This window comes from Podarcis liolepis (assembly GCF_965112155.1).
Source record: "Podarcis liolepis genome assembly, chromosome: 6".
Lineage (NCBI taxonomy): Eukaryota > Metazoa > Chordata > Lepidosauria > Squamata > Lacertidae > Podarcis > Podarcis liolepis.
In genome coordinates, this window is record NC_139559.1 from 74,928,157 (window position 1) to 74,951,061 (window position 22,905).

Consider the following 22,905-nt stretch of genomic DNA (forward strand, 5'->3'; position numbering starts at 1 on the left):
TGCATTGAGCTCAATGAAATTACTTTTTAGGAAGTGCGTTTAGAATCGTGCTGTTTATTGCATAGACAGGTTCGCATGTGTAGGCTGTTTTTTGCATGCCCTCCAAGTGCCCTGAATTTCCTGGGACATCACAAATTCACAAGAGCTCACCCCAGCATTCGATTGGATCTAGGAATGTCCCCTCCCCCCCCCAGCACCACTGCAGGAACTGACTGCCCAGCCTATCAGCTGTGAGGGAGGGCAGCGGAGGCCCCATTCTGCTCTTTACATCCAGATAGTCATCCCAGGCCAAGTCAGAGCGGTTTACAGAGTTTTGCCCTCATTCCTGTTTTTGCCACTCTAGGACTTTCGCCCTCTGTTGTCGATTATATATATATATATAAAATTTAAAATGTCCAGTAGCACCTTAAAGACCAACTGTTTGTTTTTGGTATAAACTTCCGTGTGCATGCACACTTCTTCAGATACCAGTTATCTGAAGAAGTGTGCATGCACACAAAAGCTTATACCAAGAACAAACTTAGTTGGTCTCTAAGGTGCTACTGAACAGCCCTCTATTGTGTTTTTGTTTTGCATCCCAGAAGCACCAACAGAGCAGGGGAACTAGGAAACGTGCCCAACAAGTGAGACTGGTGCCAGATTCTGGGGAGAGATCATGTCGGGACGGGACATGTCATGATAATGTCAGGTCATGACAGGTCAGGTTGGGTCATGTCATAACAGGGCAGGTCATGTCATATCATAACAAGACAAGTCCTTTTTTTATCGCGAGACAGGCAATTCTTTACCAAACAGCATTCTGCGGGAAACCTGCTTGCTTTCTGGTCTGATTCAGAAGTAAACTGCAGTTTCCCTGGGGGAAAGCAGTGGGACAAATGGAGGTGCTGCCAAGCCCTTACTCGCACTTCTATCATTTCCAGTGGAAGGGAAATTCTTGCAGGTGGGACAACCCACAGGAATCTCCCTTGCTGGCAAGAGCCTGGCAGAGCTCAGGATATAGTGGCTGAACCCCCTTTGGATTACAGCCTAATGGGTGGAAAGGCACATTAATCAACTCCAAAAAAAGCTCCCTTTACTAGGTGAACAACCCAACTGCAGTCCCTGAAATAAACAAAACCCATTTTCTGCAGAGGTAGTATGTAGGCAGACTGTTTTCCTTTCCACCAATCGCCACCACAAGCAGTCACACACCATGAATAATGCTGTACCATGCCAGTCATTGCAGGCCCCCCCCCATTAAAACCTGACCCTCCCCCATCAAATAGTTCTTTGAAGGCTACGTACCTCTTGTGCACTTGTTTTCCGACCAAGAAAATGCAAGCTTGTGTCAGTCCTTTTCTCGTAACATTTATTCCCACTGTTTCCTACACTTAATCCTTCCGTGCTTACCAGGTTTAAATCCTTCGTCCCTCCCTCCTGAAGCTGTGTACACTTTGCCAAGAACAAGCAATAACGGGTCTCACCAATTCGTCTCTTCTTTGTAATTAAAAATGTTGCTTGAGAGCCCAGAGACAAATGAGAAGACACCTCTCAAGTCACAAGGAACAACACAACAGAGCGAACGAGGCCATTTCCAGAAACAACATTATTTCACACAATTCCCTCTCCACCCAGCCCCAATAAATAGGCATTCATTTCTCATTGGTTGTGGTTCTCCTTGACTCAGTTTGGGAACTGGCTCAATGGTTAACTGTAGGAATTGTAGGCTTTTGGACTAAAGCATATCTGTTTCATAGAGCTGTCTCCTGGGTTGTGCTATTGGTCCAACCACTTTGCAGAGGCAGCAAATCTACGAGATCCCTGGCCAGCTCTGCCCCGCTCCTGGAACACAGTGCTTAAGGGCTTTCTAGAAATCTCAAGAGATCTGCCTGCTGCTCAGCAACCAGTGGTAGGCAGCTCTGCCAGTCGTGTTGAGTGGAAGGAAACCTCTGTTCAACACACACACACATCCCGCCTGGTCTAAGGGGACTTTGGACCACTCGGTAAGTAAGAGAAGACTTTATGGGGCAAGTGGTCCTTGTTCCGCAATGCAGCTGAGCAAGTTTCTTCATCAAACATACCAATCAAACTGGTGACTTCTCACTGAAGTTTTTAATTACCTTGATGGGACGTCATCCACATTTGAATTACCATGTACAGTGCATGAAAGCTTTGTTTTTTTTGTTTTTACAAAACACCTAAGAGACCCAACCATATGGTGCAAAGAACACCTCTTTGAGATGTGCTTTCTGTAATCCTGATTCACTCCGCATATTCTGGTCTTGCCTGGAGATAAGGCCGTTTTGGTCTAAAAGAATAAATCCAAACCATAACAGGTGACGAAGTGCCTTTGGATCTGCTAAGGTTGTACTCTTTGGTTATAAAGAAAAGCTAGTGTTAGCTGACGGTACTGAAATGATAACCCATTTGTTCATTGCAGCAGCACATCTGTTGCATTTCTGAAATATTCAAGGCGCAATATTTTATGCCAGGGAAAATGTGGCATTGTGATTTGTTGCTGTGCAGAATGCAATTGTGTAAGTGCATGAGAATCTGTTGGCCTTTTTTTTTTTTTGTAACACTGTTAATAAAGAGCAAGATATATGTTCTCCTTCTCTTCCCTTCCACATACAGGCACAATTTGTTTTATCACCCTGCCCCATCTCTATCTCTCTCTTTTTTACCCAGGAGCAAACAGCAGGAAGGCTACTGTCACATACACACCACATGAAGCAATGTACTGCCTTTTTGTATATCTTTATTTTCATTTGATATGTTGTCTAGATGTGGTGATCACACAGATGATCTCTCATTTGACATGTATTCTAAACTGTGTTCGTCTACTGCTCCCATGTTTCTGCAGACAGCATACATTTTTCACTGAAATGTACTGTATTTTTTGCACCATAACACTCACTTTTTTTCCTCCTAAAAAGTGAGGGGAAATGTCTGTGCGTGTTATGGAGGGAATGCCTACGGGTGGCATGCCTACGGATTTTCCTCCTCTAAAAACTACGTGCGTGTTATGGTCGGGTGCGTGTTATAGAGCGAAAAATACGGTACTTGCACGTTCAATTTGGTACATTCAATCAATTCTGTGATTTTTGCTTCACACACACAGGCGCACGCATTGTCTTACATGGTTTATGAACTCCATGCCCCCACACCGAGTGTGGTTAATGCACACATAGGAAGTGTTGGGTATGTAATAATCCTTCGCTGTTCGAAACTCCAGAAGTGTGCTTATTTAATGTGAATGGTTTGCTTGACATACATTATTCTTGCAAACAGCTACAGTCTCAAGATGGACATTATCAGCCGCTGATCATCATCTTTACAGCAGAGAAATATAGTACTCCTGGCACTCCCACACAGTGTGTGGCCTCTTCAACACTGAAAATAGTGGGCATTTCTCAGAAAATGAAACAGTAACACTGGAACATGGATAGCATAGCTGAGGATGCCATCATCGTACAGACACAATAGATTGTGGCTGCAACCCTGTGCCCATTTACTCAGGAGTCAGCGCCACTGAACTCAATAGGACTTACTTTTGAGAAGACATGTACAGGATTGTGCCACAAATGGGATCCTCATAACAGAGGGTCCTGGTTGCACTCGGGACCCAAGAGCTCACCTGACAGGGTTAAAATGGGGGGGGAGCAGGAAGTCCTGGCCATTCCCATGGGATCATGCCAGGCTGTTTTAGCCAAAGCCAGTAGGTGGCGTGATCCCAGGGGCTTTAAAAGCAGCAGTATGATGCAAGTGAGGCACTTGCATTTGCATGGCTGAACACCCGCCCACCCTCCCTAGTTTATGTAGAGTCGCTTGGCCTCGCTTTGGTTTGGGTCACCTGTTTTGGAAACAGGGGCTGGGTAGGAATTTTTTTCCATTTGGCAGATAGGCTTTTAGCCATTTGGTTTTCACCTACCCCTTAGCAAATCATCACAACTTGTAAGGTGGCGGTTAGGCATTGGCTCAGTTGGACTGTGGGGAGAGGAGGTGCGGCCATCACCTGCCCCTCCAGGAATTGGGTATTCCGTTAAAGGAATCTGGGGGGTCCTGGATCTCGTCCGAAGTCCGCTTGAGGGGCTAGGGCCATGCCAGGACCACAGGAACCCCGGGGTGAGCTTAGGTTGGTCCTCATCGACCTTGCTCCCTCGTTTGGTTTACCCCATTGAAAGATCACCCTGAGAGGTGGAGTCAGTTATAGTGGGGAGTCAATGCCTAAGCCAATACTGCTCATGAGATTGTATTTCAATAAAGTTGTAGCCAAAATTTGCCCCCAAACTTAAACTAATATAAGTGTCTGTGTGTATTTATTTTGGGGGTGGGTCTTGGGGCCTCGAGACGCAAAAAGTATGCCTGTTTATTCAGCTTATTTCCTACAGGCTTGTAACCAATTCTTCCAAAATATTCCAAAAGAAAGTGCCTGGTTTGAAGAAAAGGTTCACGTAGATTCACCTCACAGGTTAACCTCTGAGACTGACCCATAGTCATCGATTTCTAAGCATAGTTATCCAAAAGAAGATCCACTACCTACAACCGAGACCACGCCCAGGTAGGCATGAAGGTAAACCTGCCCAATTCTCATTTTACAAAACAATGCAGTTCTCTAGCCAAGTAATGTGTGCCAAAATGCATATACTAGGGCAAAGTGTGCATAAAAATGCATAGGTTGATGAAAATACCGCATTAAAAAGCATTATTGTAGGCAAAATTGTTTTGCAAAAAAAAGAAGAAGAGTGTATCAGGCAAAATTGTGTATTTTATGAGAAATTCACACTTAAATGTTCATGAGGGCTTTAAAAAAACCTCAATCAGATATGGAAATGTCTAGAACTGAATTTAATAGAGGCGGGGACTGAGAGAAACCCAAATTAACAGTTTGGCCTATCTCTATTCCTAGATAACTGTGCTCAGGATCGCAGTCTAAGGTTGCAATGAGGAATAAGACCCATTCAATTCACAGCAACTTGCTTCTGAGTGAAAATGCACAGACCTGCAGTCTCAGAGTAACAATGAGTTTGGTGGAAGAGCTAATTAGGTGTTAAATTTTTGTTGTTAAAATCAATGAGATTTAAGTCTGGCTGGATTATGCTCTCTCTCTTTTGCATCCCCAGAGATAATCTCTATTCGAGTCCTGGAAAAAAAATATAGTCACACTGTGTATTTGGTTAGTTCACCAAGTGTTAGTGTTTACAGATGGCCTAACTTGGCAATCACATACATTCTGGGAGTTAGAAATCTGGCGGGAGTTAATACACTGCCAAAAGTAAAGTGTGACAATTACAACTCAGCTCCATGCTACAGCGACTCATAACTTAGCGCTATTAAAAACTCCATGAGGTGCCCCGATGTACCAACATCAGGTAGTTGCCTAATTACATTTGCAAAGTCAAACAACACAAAGTGACAGAGACATTTTGTTTCTTCCATGCAGGGGCTGGAATGTGCGTGGCATGTTGATCTGAAAGCCACACCAAAAACGGCGCATACAAAAGCTAGGATACCAGACAGCCTCTGCTAAATACATTCTGCACCCAAACTTCTGGTTTAACTACGTGATATGGCCCTGGTCCAAATATATGCACAGCCGCAGTTACGTAGATACTCTGACACTCAAACAACTCTTTGGTGAGCAGAAGAAAGCAGAGATTTGCAAGATATAATCTAGCCCCTTGCTTTCACTTTGGAGGAGAAGAGCAGTATTTTGAGAATAAATGCACACATTCCATTGATTTATTTTATTGATTAAATTTTTATACCACCCTTCATCTGACAATGCTAGGGCAGTTCACAGCATAAAATTAGCCATAGGTAATTACAAACATACAATCTAGAAGAGCTATTGTCAACATTTTCAGTTCCAGGACCCTTTTCAGACTTCCAAGTGTCCTTATTTTCCAGGGACAGTCCTGGATGTACAAAAGGCGCCCAGGTTTCTGATTTGATCCTGGAATGTCACACTTTTCCTTAGGACGTCCCTATTTTCAGCAGAGAAATGTTGGAGGGTAATAACAATAATAATAGAATACGGCGTCCTTATTTTCATCAGAGAAATGTTGGAGAGTATGCCATTTCTTAATCTTAATCATATATTTGCATGTGGAAGTGCTCCTGTTGCGATCCACCTTGTATCAGGTCATGACCCACTAGTTCAAGACCAGTGATCTAGAACATGTTAAAATAAAGTTGAGTACCCACTCCAAGTGTATAAGTCCCATTATCAGATTAAGGATGGTGAGCTGCCGTGGAAGTTTATTGTACAGTGGTATCTCGGGTTACATACGCTTCAGGTTACAGATGCTTCGGGTTACAGACTATGCTAACCCAGAAATATTACCTCGGGTTAAGAACTTTGCTTCAGGATGAGAACAGAAATCATGCTCCAGCGGCGCAGCAGCAGCAGCAGGAGGCCCCATTAGCTAAAGTCGTGCTTCAGGTTAAGAAGAGTTTCAGGTTAAGAACGGACCTCCAGAACGAATTAAGCACTTAACCCGAGGTACCACTGTATATGAACATAAGAACAGCCTTTCTGGATCAGCCGAAGGCCCGTCTAGCTTAGTATTCTGTTCTGACAGTGGTCAACCAGAGGCCTACAGATTGTTCATGGGCAGGACATGACCACAACAGCACTGTCCTCAGCAGCTGATGTACAGAAGACATACTGGCTCCAGCCATGGAGGCAGAACACTACCTATAACTCAACTACAGTTCCTCAAGACTTTGTGCTATCAGAAACACTGGGTGTAGAAGACGGTGTTTGTTTTAGGAAAGTTTTTTTTCTCAGAGTAGCATCCAGCTCAATGTTACTCAGAGTAGACTGAAATTAGTTGAACCACCTTTGTAGGGTGGTTGAATACCACCCTAAGTTTCTGTGCCACAATGCAATATTGTAAGTGGCACCAGAGCCGTCTTTCCTATTGGGCTTACTGGCGCGTTGCACCAGGGCACTGGCCTCTCAGGGTGCCCCAGCGAGTGGAGGAGTTGCGCGGCTTTGCCGGTGGCCTCCCCTTTCCCGGCACGCCTGCCAGCTGTGCCCCATCAACCATATGGTTGGCGGGCGTGCAGCTTGCCTCCCAAGCCTCCGCGGGAGGAGAGAAATTCCCACAGAGGCTGGGAAAAGATCAACAACTCTGGGAATCGGGGGGGGGAGGGGCGCTGGAGGGATATTTGCACCACGGCACTTGATATGCTTAAGACGGCCCTGAGTTGCACACACATTTTGATTTCTCTAGAAATTACAGCTTTTGTTCAAGTCATCCCCAGTGGTAGTGGAATCTATAAACTAGGGACCAAGACAACAGCAGCTCTCTGCAGTGTATAAATAGAACATCTCAAAGTGACTGGTAAATATCTTCTGTTTCCTGACATCCACATATACAGGCGGTGATTAACTGGCAGCTTGAAGTCATGGCTCGTCCAGCCCAAGACATTTTGCTGTCTGAAGTTGAACAGCAAATGTCCCCTCCAAGTCAAGGTGTATAAGCTGCTCAACTCATTTTGGCACCTGAGGCAGAAAATTCCTCAAGCGCCTCTCCCTGGGAGTAAAAATACAGTAATAATAAATCAAGCAGGTTAAAAATGTGCTGCCCTTTCATGACACCAAAATCCAACTGCCTGAGGCGGGCATTTCACTCTCCCTCATGATACGGACGGTCCTGGTAGGCCTTGCCAAGTTCAGGAACGTATTAGGCCTTTCTCTTCCAGAGCTTTTCTGACACACTCGGTTTGTGTACAGTCACAGAGCTACCTTGGTTTTCAGTCTGTGCTTTAGTAGCCTGTTCTCCTCTCTCTTTCTCTCTCATCTCTCCTTCATTCCACCCTCTTTCTCATAAGGATGGTAGCTTCCTTTCTTCAGGCCAGAGAAAATGTTCATAGCAGGGCTTGCTGGGAAATGTCATTCTGGGCAGAAGGTAAATTGGGATCTACTAGTAAGATATCTGGGGGATCTGACCTCCAATTTTCTAGCTAAAGCAACAAATAAACATCTTCTCCTATACCCAAATAGGGTTGTTGAAATAAGTACATGGTGGGGGTTGGGGCGTGATCAGGAGTTCAGCATTTTTGTGTGGGGTAAAAATGTGAGCTTGATTCTGGACTGAACATGTGCACAGATTATTTCCTCAATTCTTAGTGTATATACCTGGCTGAGCCACTGTTTCACATCTGGCTCTTATTGGTAAACCTTTGGGGTCAAGTCACAGCAGGAAGGATCATTAAGTTTCTAACTTAAGAGTCAATTCTGCTGTCAGTAAGTCAACTGACCGGGGTGTGTGTGTGGAGGAAATGGTTAACAATAAGGGAGTCAGCCCCACTCAATGGGACTTAGTTTTGAGGTAACACAGGTCCTGATTGGGTGTGTAGTCTTGAGGGAGCTTTTATTTGTATGTTTGGTTGAATGTCTCCTTGCTATGTACAAAACCTAAGGTAAGAAAGAGAAAACATCTCTATTTCTCCTCAAATTATACTGTGTTTTGGTTCAGTTTCCTCAGTAAAATATTATTAAGATTTATTTTTTCCTTGGACTCCAAGTGACTTTGCTAACAGTTAGATCTTACAAGCCCGTTGTAATGAACAGAGCATTGCACTGGGACCAGGGAGATCAGCTAGCAGCTATTTATCCATCTAACCCACTTCACAGGTTGGGTGTGATGATAAAGTGAGCCAATCCAATTATGCTACCCTAAGCTTCTCAAGGAAAGGCAAGAAACAAGTGTGATAAATACATCCAGATCAAAAAACATTAAAGTGGTCCTTCGGCATAGATCAGGGATAGTCAATATGCTGCCCTCCAGGTGTTGCAAACCAGTTCTCATGAGCTCCAGGTTAGACCCTTGGTTAGGGATAATGGGGGATATAGTAAAAAAAATATCCTATGGCCTATAGTTTGGAATAGTGGGAGTTGTAGCTCAACGACCGCTGGAGGGCAATACATTGACTACCCTTGGTATAGATTAGGGGTTAAAAGGGAGGGTAATGGAGTTATCACACCATGCTGCTGAATGGTGTCCTCCAAAGTGCAAGAAAGGTGGACAAGCAGAGAGCAACAAGGTGCAGCCTGAAATACCAACACAATGTAGACTGAACAAGCAGAGGCATTGTCAGCAAAGAAAATAGGTTTCTTTCGCATGCATTTCTTTTTCAGCCAAAGCTGGGCAGAAGAATGGGGGTTTACGCAGTAATATGGAGATGTTTGCCATAGTTCATTAATCAGTTTGTTGTGGAATCAGAATTTATGTTTCCACAGAGGATTGCATTAGCAAAGAAGTCTCTCTTTACCATATCAGAGAGCATTTCCCCGCTTTTCATTATGATTCCACACAAGCCCAATAAGAGTCTTCTATTTACAAATGGGTTAATGAGTTGTGTAGCTCAGCTCTCTATCATTACAGCACTTAAGCAGTGTAGCCACAAATTTAAATCAAGCACTGTTTGTTCGTTTGACATTCCAGAGCACTGATTCACTCTGTTGCCTGGCCTTTATTTAGTAGGCATGAAATGCAACCATCGAATTGTCTTCTTTTTGCGCATGCACACACACACACAAACAATGCAATAAATATGCTGGATGTATTGCTGTGACGAGGATATTCCGGGAATAGGCCCTTCTCTCTGCAAGACGGCGGCGCCATTCCCAAGACAGGAACTTAACTAGGGGACTTATGGATGATGCCTTCGGAGACAAAATGCATTCCTTCATAAAGTTAAAACTGAAACTTCCTGTGCCAGCTGGATTCGCAGGGATAATGGTGCGTACAATGCGAGATGTAATGTGAGGAGCGAATGCCAAATTGCCATGCTAATTAGTTACGGGTGAATGGTCCCTTTTTGACATGATGGCATTTGGAGACGCTGAACTAACCGACGAGCCAAGCGCTGAAGTGAGAGATCAGGAGGACTGGATTTCGGGAGTGTGGGGGAAGCAAATAGCTCTAAGCCTCTCTCTGCTTCAGATGTTGCTTTACGGTTGCAGAAATCTGAAGGTCTGTGTCAGAGGGACAATTCGTATGTTATGAGTCGGCCTTGAGATATCCATGCAGGTGACTAATGCGAGCAGACAGCCTCACAAGTGACCCAGATAGTTGCTGCGACAGGTGCTGGGCCCAAACCCGCCTTCCAGTTTCTCCGGCGTTTTCGTCCCCTGCGAAAGGGCGTCCATTTTAATGTCTCATTGTTGGGGCACTTGATAATTTCTTTTGCATTTTGGTGGGTGCCAGGTCTTCAGTTTACTGATGGTAGTGCATGTGTGATTTTTCTCCGCAGTGAGCAGGGGCTCCCAAGTTGCGCCCAACACGCATCACTGTTGTGATGTGTCCAAGGGAACGGGGGCATTTGGCAGGCCCCCAGCTGGCTCCAGCCCACCAGCCGGTAGCCGGGCAAACTCCAATTCTCGGAACAGCATCAAACAGTGACACACAGCTTCAGAACTCTTCAGAAGCTGGAGCACGCTAGCCAGCAGGGATAACAATCTCTTCACGACGGAAGGGCGGACAGAGGCATATGAAAAGCATATTCACAAGCAGTTTATTCAGCACAGATCAAGACAAAGAAAAACATGTCTGCTCTCCTTCATGTCTAAGAGCAAGAAGCACTAAGCAAAAGCAATACACAAACGGAAGTTCCCAGCAAGCTGTGCTGGAATGTAAACAGGCATGTGACAGACAACAATCCACATATCTGTTCCTCTTAGGGTGGAACGGAACATCAATATCCTAACAATCACGTGTGCATGCCGTCACACTCATAATGCCCCCTCAACCTGGCCAGGCCCATTCCGCCCGCTATCCGCCGGGCACATTTTCTGGAAGAGGTGCAACCAGGTGCCCCCCCCCAAAAAAACCAGGCGCCTATTAAAGCCTGGCTCCAGCATGCAAGGAAGCTGCCAAGGAAGCTTCCTTGGAGTGGAGAGTTGGTGGTAAAGAGCTACTGCCCCTCTCCTCAACTGGGCTGGCTACCCCATGCACAGCTCCACTGCAGCAGAGAGAGGTTGCCAGCCATGGAAGCTCCATCCCTGGGCCAAGCCTCACTTGAGCAGCAGAGAGAGGCTGCGGCACTTGAGGGATAGGGTGCACAGAGTGTGATGTTCACCTTTACGTGTCCCACCCAGCAGTGGGGGGTGGCAGCCCCCTCAATATTCAGGGGGCCTAAGCCCCCTGTCCCAAAATACTGAGGGGACTGAAGCTGTCTCCACCCCCTATATTCGGTGCCCCTGCCAGTGAGCATTTGCCTCCAGCATGCTGCAGCCTCCCTGGCTGCCTGTGGTTTCTGATCTGAAAAAGCCCCGTGGGGGAGACCTCCTGTCTCCCTCTGTGGTTTCATTGAAACCTGCGTAGCAGGGTGCGCTGCAGGGTGCTCAGTGATGTCTCCTGTCCCCCAAGTGCAAGATGTCTGTGACAAAAGTGCCTCTCCCCAAACATAAATGAACTGTGAAAAAGCCTATGAATTGAAAATAGAGACAATAGATGTACCACTCCTTGTTTATGCATTTTCTTTGTAACACAAAAACCTTAATAAAAACTATTATTTTACAAAATATAGGGTGATCCAAAGCATATTTACTCAGAAGTAAGACCAACTGAGTCCGATGAAGCTTATTGCCAGGTGAGTGAACTGCAGCTTGAGTGCCTTGTTTTTGCTGTTTATCCCAACACACTCCCTGCTCTTTCCACCATCATTTCAGGATTGTCTCAGACCTCTATGAACTCATCAAGTGGTTTATCCTGTCTGAGGCTAATCTCATTATAGAAAATCTTGTTTACTGGACATGCCATCCATATATTAATTGTTGATTAATTCCTTCCCTCTTCTTTCTAATTCGAGCCTTAGAAGATTTACCATACCTCCAGGACAGAACTCTCAAATGAATTCCATATATATATTCAAACAGTCCACAACATTGAGGACAAAAGATATACAGAGATGTCTAGGAGATGCTGAAATGGTAGTGCATTATTTGTGGAGAGATGTGTAGTTGTCAGAAGTCCTATGAAGCAGCATTTTATGCAATGTCTAAATATTATATTATCTCGGTGATGTCTCATTAGAAAAAAAATTACTCACAGCTGTGAATGCTTTTCATATAATTAGAAGGACTGCTATCCTCAAAAGACTTATGTCAGAGAAGCTTCATTAAGTTCATGGGAGATTCTCTCCCCCACCCCTAGCAAAATGCCCGTCATGGTGACAGATGGGTTGTATGAGGAGGGAGAGGGATTGCCTATTGTAAGGCCCTCTGGGTGATAGTAGGCCAGCGTGGCTTAGTGGTTCAAGTGCTGAACCAGGGTTCAGATCCACCCTCAGGCATGAAGCTTGCTGGGTGACCTTGAGCCAGTCACCGTCCCTCAGCCTATCTGATCTCACAGGGTTGTTGTGAAGACGAAATTGAGAGGGGGGGAAATCATGCACCACATCGAGCTCCTTGGACAAGCCAACCCATAATGAGATCTGAGGATGGCCATATGCTGAATGACTTTTGGAGGAGCAGAAAACTCTGGAAAGCAAATGGAATGAAGTGGAAGGAGCACTTCACATACCAACGTTATGCTGCACATCCCACTTTTTAGATCATGCACATGCTTTATCCAACTTGGAAGGCTATGTTATTGTCGATCTTGTGAATGGAGAAGGAAGGAGCAGCTCAAGAAACTGCTTGTTAGGAGAGTTTACGGCCAAAGCAAGCTTGGAACCAAAGAATCCCCAGCTTATAGCTCCCATTCTCAGTGGCTGCAGAATCAGGTCCTGAGGATCTTGGACACGCTGTCCACTTTCTCAAACGATTCCTTGGTCCCGGCTCCAAAATTAGCTCCGCATGGTCGAATACATCAGTAATGCCCACTTGAAAGAATTGCTTCCACTTCAGATGCAATCCTTTCCATGTTGTTTGTGTATGGAGATGACTCAGCCAGATGACTCGGCAGTTGCCATTGACGCACATTGTGTTTCTTCCCAATATGCCTTCCAGTGAATCAACCCCAGTCTACTTCATTAGCATCACAGCTGGAGACCATTGACTTCTGAAGGTTTCCATCTCCTGCTCTTTCGGAAAACAGGTACCCATCACAGCCTGCCCAAAGTTCTTGCTTAGCTTAATTATCCCACAACATCACATTGTGCAAGTATTTCCAGGGACATAGGAAAATGCAGATAAGGCAGAGTGTGGTGTTACGGAAACAGCTTTAGTATCAACACAAGTACTTGAGGCCTACCAGAATTGTTCATGCTACCTGACCAATTCTAGCTTATGGAGAGAGGGACTTTGTGGTGGATCCAACTGTTATCCAGTAACATGATCAAAGTGGTGTAGACATTTAAAATCAACACTAACAAAATCAATGGTGGGAGGGAATCATCATAAAACAGCAGAGACTAACCATCCTGTAAATTTGATTATTTTCCCAAAGGCACAAAGAGTCTTAATTTGCCAGCGAAATAAGGTGTGGCCCTCCCAATGAATGCATTCTAAGCACCTGGGCCTCACCAGAAAATATATTGGGTTGGATCCAGGCTAAGCTGCCTTATACTGAATCAGGCCATCTAGCTCAGTGGTGAGCTTTACTCCCATTTAGACCCAGTTTGAACTCCATTCCTATTCAAATCAATTGGACTTCAGAAAAGTTGTGGCTAACTTGCCGAGTTATTTTCTATGGGACTTAAGTCCAAATAACTGGATCTACTCCCTCTGCTTCTAATGGAGGTCAACATAGCCTCTATACAACATGGACGTTTCAGCAGGGCCTCATTAGGAGATCAAATGCAAAGGGCTATGAGTTCCCTAAATAATCAGGATTCATGAATTAGGCCAGAAGCAAACTGATGCGGGTGTGTTAAGATAGGTGGAAAGCCACAAAAGATCAGGCAGCAGCAATCTGCAGTGGCAGACCACCTTCATAGGAAGTCCTATGCAGGGTAACCTAATCAGGAATGACAAGCGACAGATCACAGTCTTCTATGAATGGGTGCCTGGAGTATCAGCCAATGGCCCACAGATCATGACAAGGGATTTCAAGCTTCAAAACTGGTTCTTTTGGAGAGAGTGACTCTATCCATGCATATCATGTATTCTAGGGTTGCCATATTCAAACAGTGAAAACCCAGCCACAAAAGTTTTGGGACAAAGTTGCTGAGCTTTTTTTGCAAATTCACCAAATTGATTTAGCTGCTGATATGTCCAGAAAATTTCAGGTGTATGGCAGCCCTAATGTATTCTGTCCATTCACAAGACTAGGCTCTATTGCAATATTTATTGGTAAACCCTACCTCAAGTGTCAGGGATGGATACACACATTGGAGTCTATGCTTCGTTTTGCGCAGTTGTCAAAGCACTCAACTTTCGCATTTTTAATTGGGAAAATTCAGGTGCTGTGAGAAATGGTTTCCCCCAGGGTAGAAAGTGTTTGTAAAACTATTTAATAAGACAAGCAAAGATTTCTGTAGCAGACAGAACATTCCTCTGACTCATGGGATTGCCTTTGATTCTTACCTGAGATATAGATTTGGTCTTTCCAGCAGAGCTCGAGAAAAACTGCAAGATGCTTCCTAGCCAACTCCCATGCTGCTTATTCACTGGAGAGCAATGCTAGAATTTCTGTCTGCTGATTTTGTGAGAGGAGACAGTATTAAGGGGGGGGGGACCTAGATTCCTAATTTACATCATTGTTACTCAAGAACTAGAGGGTTTTAAATGCACGGTTTATAAATAATGCCATTCGCACACTGCCATTCAGCTGAATTATGCAGCATTGCTCCCTGAAAACAACATCCTGAAGCCCCAAGTGGTGGAATATCTAAAAGTTTTGCACTAGTAGAGTGACATGCCGTCCCTAGGAATGGGTTAATGAGGGTTTCAGAGGTGTGCATTTATTTTAGAATGCATTTTTAACATGTAAGCCAAATGTGCTTGTTGGGGTCCATTGTCCCTCATTCTGAAGCAAATGTAATGAGCAATGAATGGGTACAAATAGCTACCATCTTTGGAATTTGTCAAGAATGTATAACTTGCTGTTGAAATGGAATACTCAAGATGAAACGGTGAAATCTGCTATGATTAAATGGGCACAAGATGTTGGACATAATATTATGATGGCTGACTGGGAACAGTTATGGACCGCTGGTATGAAGTTTACGGCATGTAATGCCTTAAAAGAGAATTTAATGAAAGAGAATTTAATGCAAAAATCTATCATCTGCCCGATAACAAATGTTGGAAATGTAATGAAACTGAAGGTACATTCTTTCGCCTTTGGTGGACATGCCCAAAGATTAAGGCATTCTCGGAGATGATCTATAATGAAATTAAAAAGGTATTTAAATATACCTTCCTGAAGAAACCAGAGGCCTTTCTCCTGGGCATGGTCGGCCAATTGGTGCCAAGGAAAGATAGGATTTTTTTAATGTATGCCACAACAGCAGCAAGAATACTTATCGCAAAGTATTGGAAGACACAAGATCTACCCACCAGGGAAGAATGGCAGATGAAGCTGATGGACTACAGGGAACTGGCGGAAATGACTGGCAGAATCCGAGACCAGGGAGAAGGGTCGGTGGAAGAAGATTGGAAAAAATTTAAAGTATATTTACAAAAACATTGCAAAATTAATGAATGTTAGAGATGCTGGAATGAAGCTATATGGTTTTAGCAGAAATGTAATAAAGAATTAAGTAAAAGCTGATTGATAAGGGGCAAAAATGAAAAAAAATTAAGGTTAGACCGTTAAGACAAATTATAGAACAAAAATTGAGAAAGATGGAAAGAATTTGCTGAAATAGTGAATTGAACTAGAAAACAAAAAAGGGAGGTGTGAGGAGGTCAATGAAACAAGTAAATGAAAGGTAAAGATATGGAATATTGGATGTGTGTTTTAGTGTTTTTGTTTCTTTTTGCTGTATTGTTGTATTTTTTATGTTTTTTCTTTTTATGTATTGTAATGTATGTTCTGTTAATTTTTTTATTGTTTTCCTTTATTCTTTCTTCTATAATCTTTAAACTTTTAATAAATATCATTATAAAAAAAAACAAATAGCTACCATCTTTGGTATCCCATTTATGACCCATTACTTGGCCTATTGGCAGCAGAGTTCATTCTGGTGACCAGCCTGTTGTTGTTTAGTCGTTTAGTCGTTTAGTCGTGTCCGACTCTTCGTGACCCCATGGACCAGAGCACGCCAGGCACTCCTGTCTTCCACTGCCTCCTGCAGTTTGGTCAAACTCATGTTCGTAGCTTTGAGAACACTGTCCAACCATCTCGTCTTCTGTCGTCCCCTTCTCTTCTTATGAGGTGGCCAAAGTATTGGAGCCTCAGCTTCAGGATCTGTCCTTCCAGTGAGCATTCAAGGCTGATTTCCTTAAGAATGGATAGGTTTGTTCTTCTTGCAGTCCATGGGACTCTCAAGAGTCTCTTCCAGCACCATAATTCAAAAGCATCCATTCTTCGGCGATCAGCCTTCTTTATGGTCCAGCTCTCACTTCCATACATCACTACTGGGGAAACCATAGCTTTTACTATACGGACGTTTGTTGGCAAGGTGGTGTCTCTGCTTTTTAAGATGCTGTCTAGGTTTGTCTCTGGAGTGGTTTGGAGATGAGGAAACAGCTGCTTCTGTTGCTGGAAAGGCCTCTGCCCCTCTATACCCACACATTCAAAAGGCAATTTTTATTTCATTTATATCCTCTTGTCCTTTCTTTAAAAATAAATATAAAATGTGTTTCATGGTGTTTCCAGTGGCCTCCTACCAAGTCACTGAGAGCAAGGCCAGCCCAAGACATTTTGCTGCCTGAGGCAAAGATCAAGATGGCACCCTTCAATTTCCACAGACAGAAGCTGACTCCAGTGGCAGTTGAATCATACTTAAATAGTGGCAAACAATCAGGGGGCTGGGATTCCTACTAGCATACGCTACCGTAGCTAAGACTACAGTCAGTTATACGACCCCCCAAGCCAAGGAGGTAACTTATCTATATGGGGCTGCCTTCAGATTTATAGTTATTTTAATGTTTAATTTTTTAATGTCTTTATATATATTGAAAGTCTCCCAGAGCGGCTGGGGCAACCCATTCAGATGGGTGGGTATAAATATATTATATTACTATTACTATTACTATTACTATTACTATTACTATTACTATTACTATTACTATTACTATTACTATTAAATAGGTAAAGGTAAAGGGACCCCTGACCATTAGGTCCAGTCATGACCGACTCTGGGGTTGCAGCGCTCATCTCGCTTTATTGGCCGAGGGAGCCAGCGTACAGCTTCCGGGTCATGTGGCCAGCATGACTAAGCCACTTCTGGTGAACCAGAGCAGTGCACCGAAACGCCGCTTACCTTCCCGCCGGAGCGGTACCTATTAATCTACTTGCACTTTGACGTGCTTTCAAACTGCTAGGTTGGCAGGAGCAGGGACCGAGCAACGGGAGCTCACCCTGTCGTGGGGATTCGAACCGCCGACCTTCTGATTGGTAAGTCCTAGGCTCTGTGGTTTAACCCACAGGGCCACCCACGTCCCTTATTGTTAAATTGGATATCCCTATTTTCATTGAAGAAATGTTGAAAAGTATGCAGTCCCTTCATCAGTAGCCAAAGTGCCAAGTGCTCCAGCAAAGGCCAATCACAGGGAAAGACAGTGTATAAATAAATAAATATATCCCCACCATTCATGTTCTAATTCTTCAGTGAGGCACTGTCTGCCAAGCCTGTGGCTCACACCGAAGAGACTCAGCCATCCTTGTATGCTCTGGCTTTCATCACTCTTTCCTGACCTGACCCTCATCCCAGTCAGAATGGCTGTTCAAGGATGCTTGGTTCCCCCCCCCCCCCGCATCTTCAGCATGGGGTGATCTTACACAAGAGGGGCCTGTCAGAATCTGAAACTTGACTTTGGCTCCTAGCATTATGCCCTTATCTAATCCCTTTTCATGAGACTACGGTTTTCTGTGATAAACTCTAAATGTTCTTATTGGCAGCTTTAAAGGTCTGGATAAATCCATACGCCTCTGCCCTTGTCAGAAAGCCCAGGTTGAAACCCTCCCACATTATTTACCGAATTGTAAACTTTACCTGAGACATGGAGGCGGGGGCAGGGGGAGAGACTCCCAGCGTTTAAAAATGGCTTGTATCATCGACCAGCTATTTTAGATAAGGTGGATGATTTTTCTCCCAGGGAGTTAAAGGCAGCTGATATGGCTGAAGAAAAGTCTAGTGAAGCCTATATTCTATTTCACTAGCAGAAAGCAAAAAGTATAAAATATGGGGAGGGGGACCCAACATGATCTAGCTTTGCTTACTTTCCCCCTCTTGCTCCTCAGGATGTTCATGGCAGAAATTTATTAACACAAAAACCTTATTTGTTTGGTGTGTGTTTTTTCCAAAGGGGAAAAATAAAACATGGATATTATATTGTTTTCCATTAGCCTTACGTTGTCAAACCTGCACCATCCACACACAAGAGAGAGGTATCAATGGGTCAAATATGGCCCAGAGGCCAGAGAACGGTTGGTAGGCTGACTGGTTGTTGTAGTTGTTGTTATTTTGGTTAGCCAGATAGGTCTTGCTTCACAGGAAGGTTGCCATCACAGAGAAAGCCTTGCTTCTCATTGCCACCCACCTGAAACGGTGCTTTCCCATATTCACACACTCTCCAGAGCAGGTGCTGTTCTACTGAAACACTACATTCAATATTCAGGAAGGTTTTAGGCATATATTCTCTAAGCAGGTACGGCTAACCTGAGGCCCTTCAGGTGTTGTTGGACTCCAATTCCCATCAGCCTCAGGTAGCCTGACCAATGGCCAAGGGTGATTGGAATTGTAGTACAGCAACATCTGAAGACCTCTACGAAACTCTTTTTTGTCCACAGCTTTGTTTGGTCTGCTATCCTTTTCTAGTTCGCCAGGGAATTCAGGCATCTCCACATAATTACCAACCATGCCTCAACAATTGATGGAGAAATGGTGGATAAACCCAGTTTGTGCATCGGGACACATGGAGAAGACCTAGCAAGCATGGTTGTAAGAGAGATACCGGGGTGCATAGCAATTTAAAGCAAGCTCAATGAAGTTTCTTACGACTTTCTGTGTGTGCGCTGACAGCTACGCTCTATCTTTGCTTATTAGCTGTTAAAGCTAAATAGGGGGACTCTATATAAATATCAGAGCTAGCATTATGAAGAACTGTAACTGCGACATTTTAATTAGCAACGAATTTCTGGATCCCTTCTCTGCGTAGAAAAGGAAAATGGTGGGAGCAAAGAGTGGGAAATGGGTAGCAAAAGCACAAGATATTTTTTAAATTTTATTTTATTTTTGGCTGTGCTATCTAAGGAGCCCACAACATTCCTTGTACGTTTGACACTGGAGTCTGGCGTCCTGCCAACTCGCATACCTTTCAAAGCGAATATAATGGGAGTGGCTGTCAAAATTAACAAGAAGAAAGCGGGGGGAGAGAGACAGAGAGACAGAGAGAAAGAAAGAGGGGGAGGAGAAAACATGACGATTTGGAATTGTTTCAGCCCTCGCTGCACAATATTCTGCGCATGCTGCCAGTTTGTAAAATGCTGGACACTCACAAGCAAAGAGGCAGCATCAGTAGGGAGGAAAGTGCGTAGGATATTTTGCCAAGGCTGGATTCACATGAGCAGTTCACATTGTGATTGTCGCATGTAAGCTTTGCCTTCAATTGACAGGTACCGCTGGCATGCAAGGCAGTGGCTCTATGAGAACAGACACTCAATGGGAATTTCAGCTGACTAAGGTCTTGTGAATCCATCTTCAGCTCTGCAAAACGTTAAGGCTGAGGAGACCGAGGGCAGAACCCATATGCACGGGCTATGGCAGCTTTTATGATTTGGTCAGATGACAAAATGGCTTGAAGTTTCATCACAGCTTGATGCACAAGGTGAATTTATGCCACAAATGTATGTGTGTGTGTGTATGTGTGTTTACATACTATATAGACCTGATCTCTGCTTGGTGGGTCATTTTTCTTAGATGTTGAGAGGAGGGGAATTAGCCATTTAGCAGAGAGAAAAGGCAGAGATTAACAATGGAAGGGGAAAGTAGCATCTCCTACTTGTCTGTGTGTTTACCTATCATCAAGCCTCTGTCCACTGCCTGAAATGCTTCAGAAGTCTCAACGGTCAGAGCTCGACTCTACAATGCAACTAACTTGTCAAAGGGTGAGTGTAACATGTAGCCGGACTCTATGTCAGATTAATTCACTACAAACCAAGGCTAAGAACCAAGTTGTGTAATATATCACATCCATCTCTAGCGGAATCAGAGATCCACATTATTTATCTTTAAGGGGCAAGTTACACAGTACGACTGGAAAATACAGAAACTAAGAGAAACCAGAATTGACAAATTCACCCATCCCAATATTTAAGATCTCCTTAAAGTCCAACAGGCCAGCTTGCTTTATCTCCTGGATCATTCCTGTTGGAATAATTCACACCTTGTCACTTTCTCCCTTTTAAGATCAATAGAAGAGATTTTTTTCCCCCTACCAAATTCAAGGGAATTGTCAGTTGTCCAGTTGTAGGTGCTTCTGCTCAATTTGAGCTCGAGAGTTGACAAGCAACGTGACTGAGCCTTAACAGAGTGGGAGTTTTATTGTGTGTCAGTAATGCAGAATTCATTGCTTGAAAATGCAGACGTTTCAAGGGATGACATCCATCCCTGGTGACATGAAAGAGAGCATTTACTTTCTGTGTCATGTCTGAACAGGTTTAGGAGAGATAAATGTGTGCAGCATTGGTAAGCATGTGAAGTACAAATAGAAGTAGCAGCCTTCTGCCGAGACCTTTAATAAGTTGTCTAGTCAAAAGCATCCATACAGCTAAGGCATGCTGATGGAACCCAGAGATGACACTGTGTTGTTTTCTCTCTTTTTTTGGTACACAGGCTCTGATGTGGACCAGGAAGAGAAAGGAACAGCAGTAGCAGCACTGAAGAGGACCTGATGCTATTATCACTATAATTAATGTGGAAAGGAGCTTGTAGAGATGCACAGATGCAAAATCAGCATGGTTCAAATACACCTGCTGTATTAAACAAGTTGATCTATGTGACTGCACTAAACTTTCAGAAGAACACAGAAAGAGCTTTGCTGGATCAGGCCAAAGGCTTATGTCGGCAATCATCTTCTCCTCACGGTGTCCAACTGTTATGGACTGGCTGAATGCAGAGAAGTGGTGGGAGGCACCAGCTGGGGAACCCCCGAGGGAAGAAGGCTCAGAAGCCAGGGATTGGTGGTGGGACAATGATGAGTGGTCAGAGGGAGCAGACTGGGAGGAGGTAGTGTCGGAAACTGAAGGGGCAACAGGATTTAGTGAGCAGGAAGAGGCTTGAGCAGAGAGCAGTGCAGACTCAGAAGCAGAAGTGGAAGCTGGAGGTGGAGGGGGCCAAGAGGCAGCAATGAAGCAAGAGGCTGAAGAATCCAAGGGGTCTCCCCCTCCTGCTGCAAACAGCTCCCCTCCCCGCTGGTCTCCTGGAACACACAGAGAAATGAAAAGGGCAGACAGAGATCGGTTGTGCCCAGACAAAGAATACAACTGCTTTGGGGGGGGGGATCCCAGAGAGGAGGGGACTTAGGCATCTATGGGAAGAGGGCACCTTCAGTCCTCGCAGCTGCTTCATTGGGGCAAGACCTACTGGGAAGAGTTCCTGGGATCACTAGGCCTGGGCTGCTTTTGGTTGCTTTGAATAAAGAGTTAGCGTCACCTACACTGTGCTTTTATTGCTGTCCTACACTTGACTCTGGCTCCCGACAGAAACCAGATGCCTGGTGCAACAGCACCATTTCCTCACGTGCCCCCCATCAGCAGACAGCTTCATCCTCCATGGATCCAGATTCGTTTGTTTTCCTAGAGCCTCCTATGAGGCTTAGTTTGGCCAGAATCGAGTATACACTTCCTGAGTTAATGCTAACTACATTACTTCTGGTAAATGAGCCACCATAGCTTCTAGAGGGGCATGGAAATTTGTGTCCGGGGCTTTCTAAAGAGTCGTCTACCCATGTACTATCAGAAACCAAAGGGGTGCATTGATTGCCAGATGTGAGATATATTGACATAATTTTCAGCTCTTCTACCCCACTATTAGTATAAAATGCAATACAGAACTATAGCAGAGCAGATAAAGGCCCCATCTGCACTATACATTTAAAGCAGGATCATACTACATCAGTCAGTCATGGAATCCTGGAAAGTGTAGTTTGTTAAGTGTGCTGGGGGTTGTTATGAGACCCCTATTCCTCTCTCAGAGCTACAATTCCCAGAGTTCCCTGGGAAGAGAGATTGACAAATAGTATCTCTGTATGACTAAAGGACTAAACAACAACAACAATGTCTCTGTGAAGGGAATAGGGGTTAAGTACAGGGGGACACTAACTGGTGGTGATGTGAAGAGATGGAAGGGAACCCAGAAGTGAGCTCTCTCCCCCTATAGCTGAGCATTTTGAGAGTCTAGCAGAAAGCTGTGTGTACCACTTTCCCCGACGTTCCTGGAGAACGAAGCACACCAGAGGTGGAACAATGGAATCTTTGACTATCAAAAGAGTGTATTAGTAGCTGTTTGCTACTCATGACATTTCGGCATGTCAGAAATGTGAAGAATATAGAGCAAATCATTCGCGCATCCATTCCCACACTTGTCACAAAATTGCTGTAGCAATTTACTGCCAGGTCACTGAAATACTTTTGTGGCAGATTGACATGGAGGATTTCCGTCTCCCCCCTCCCCGTTGTGTTGCTAGACTCTCTGGAGCCTGGGAATCTTTATGTGCAACCCCCCCCCACTTGCTTTTCCTAAATTCTCCAAGTATATGAAGAGGGGAACCATTAAGAGATTATTTTTATGCCAGTTCATCTTCTCAAATCTGACTGAAAGTCCATGACCTAGTGCTGTATCCAAATAGAGCAACAA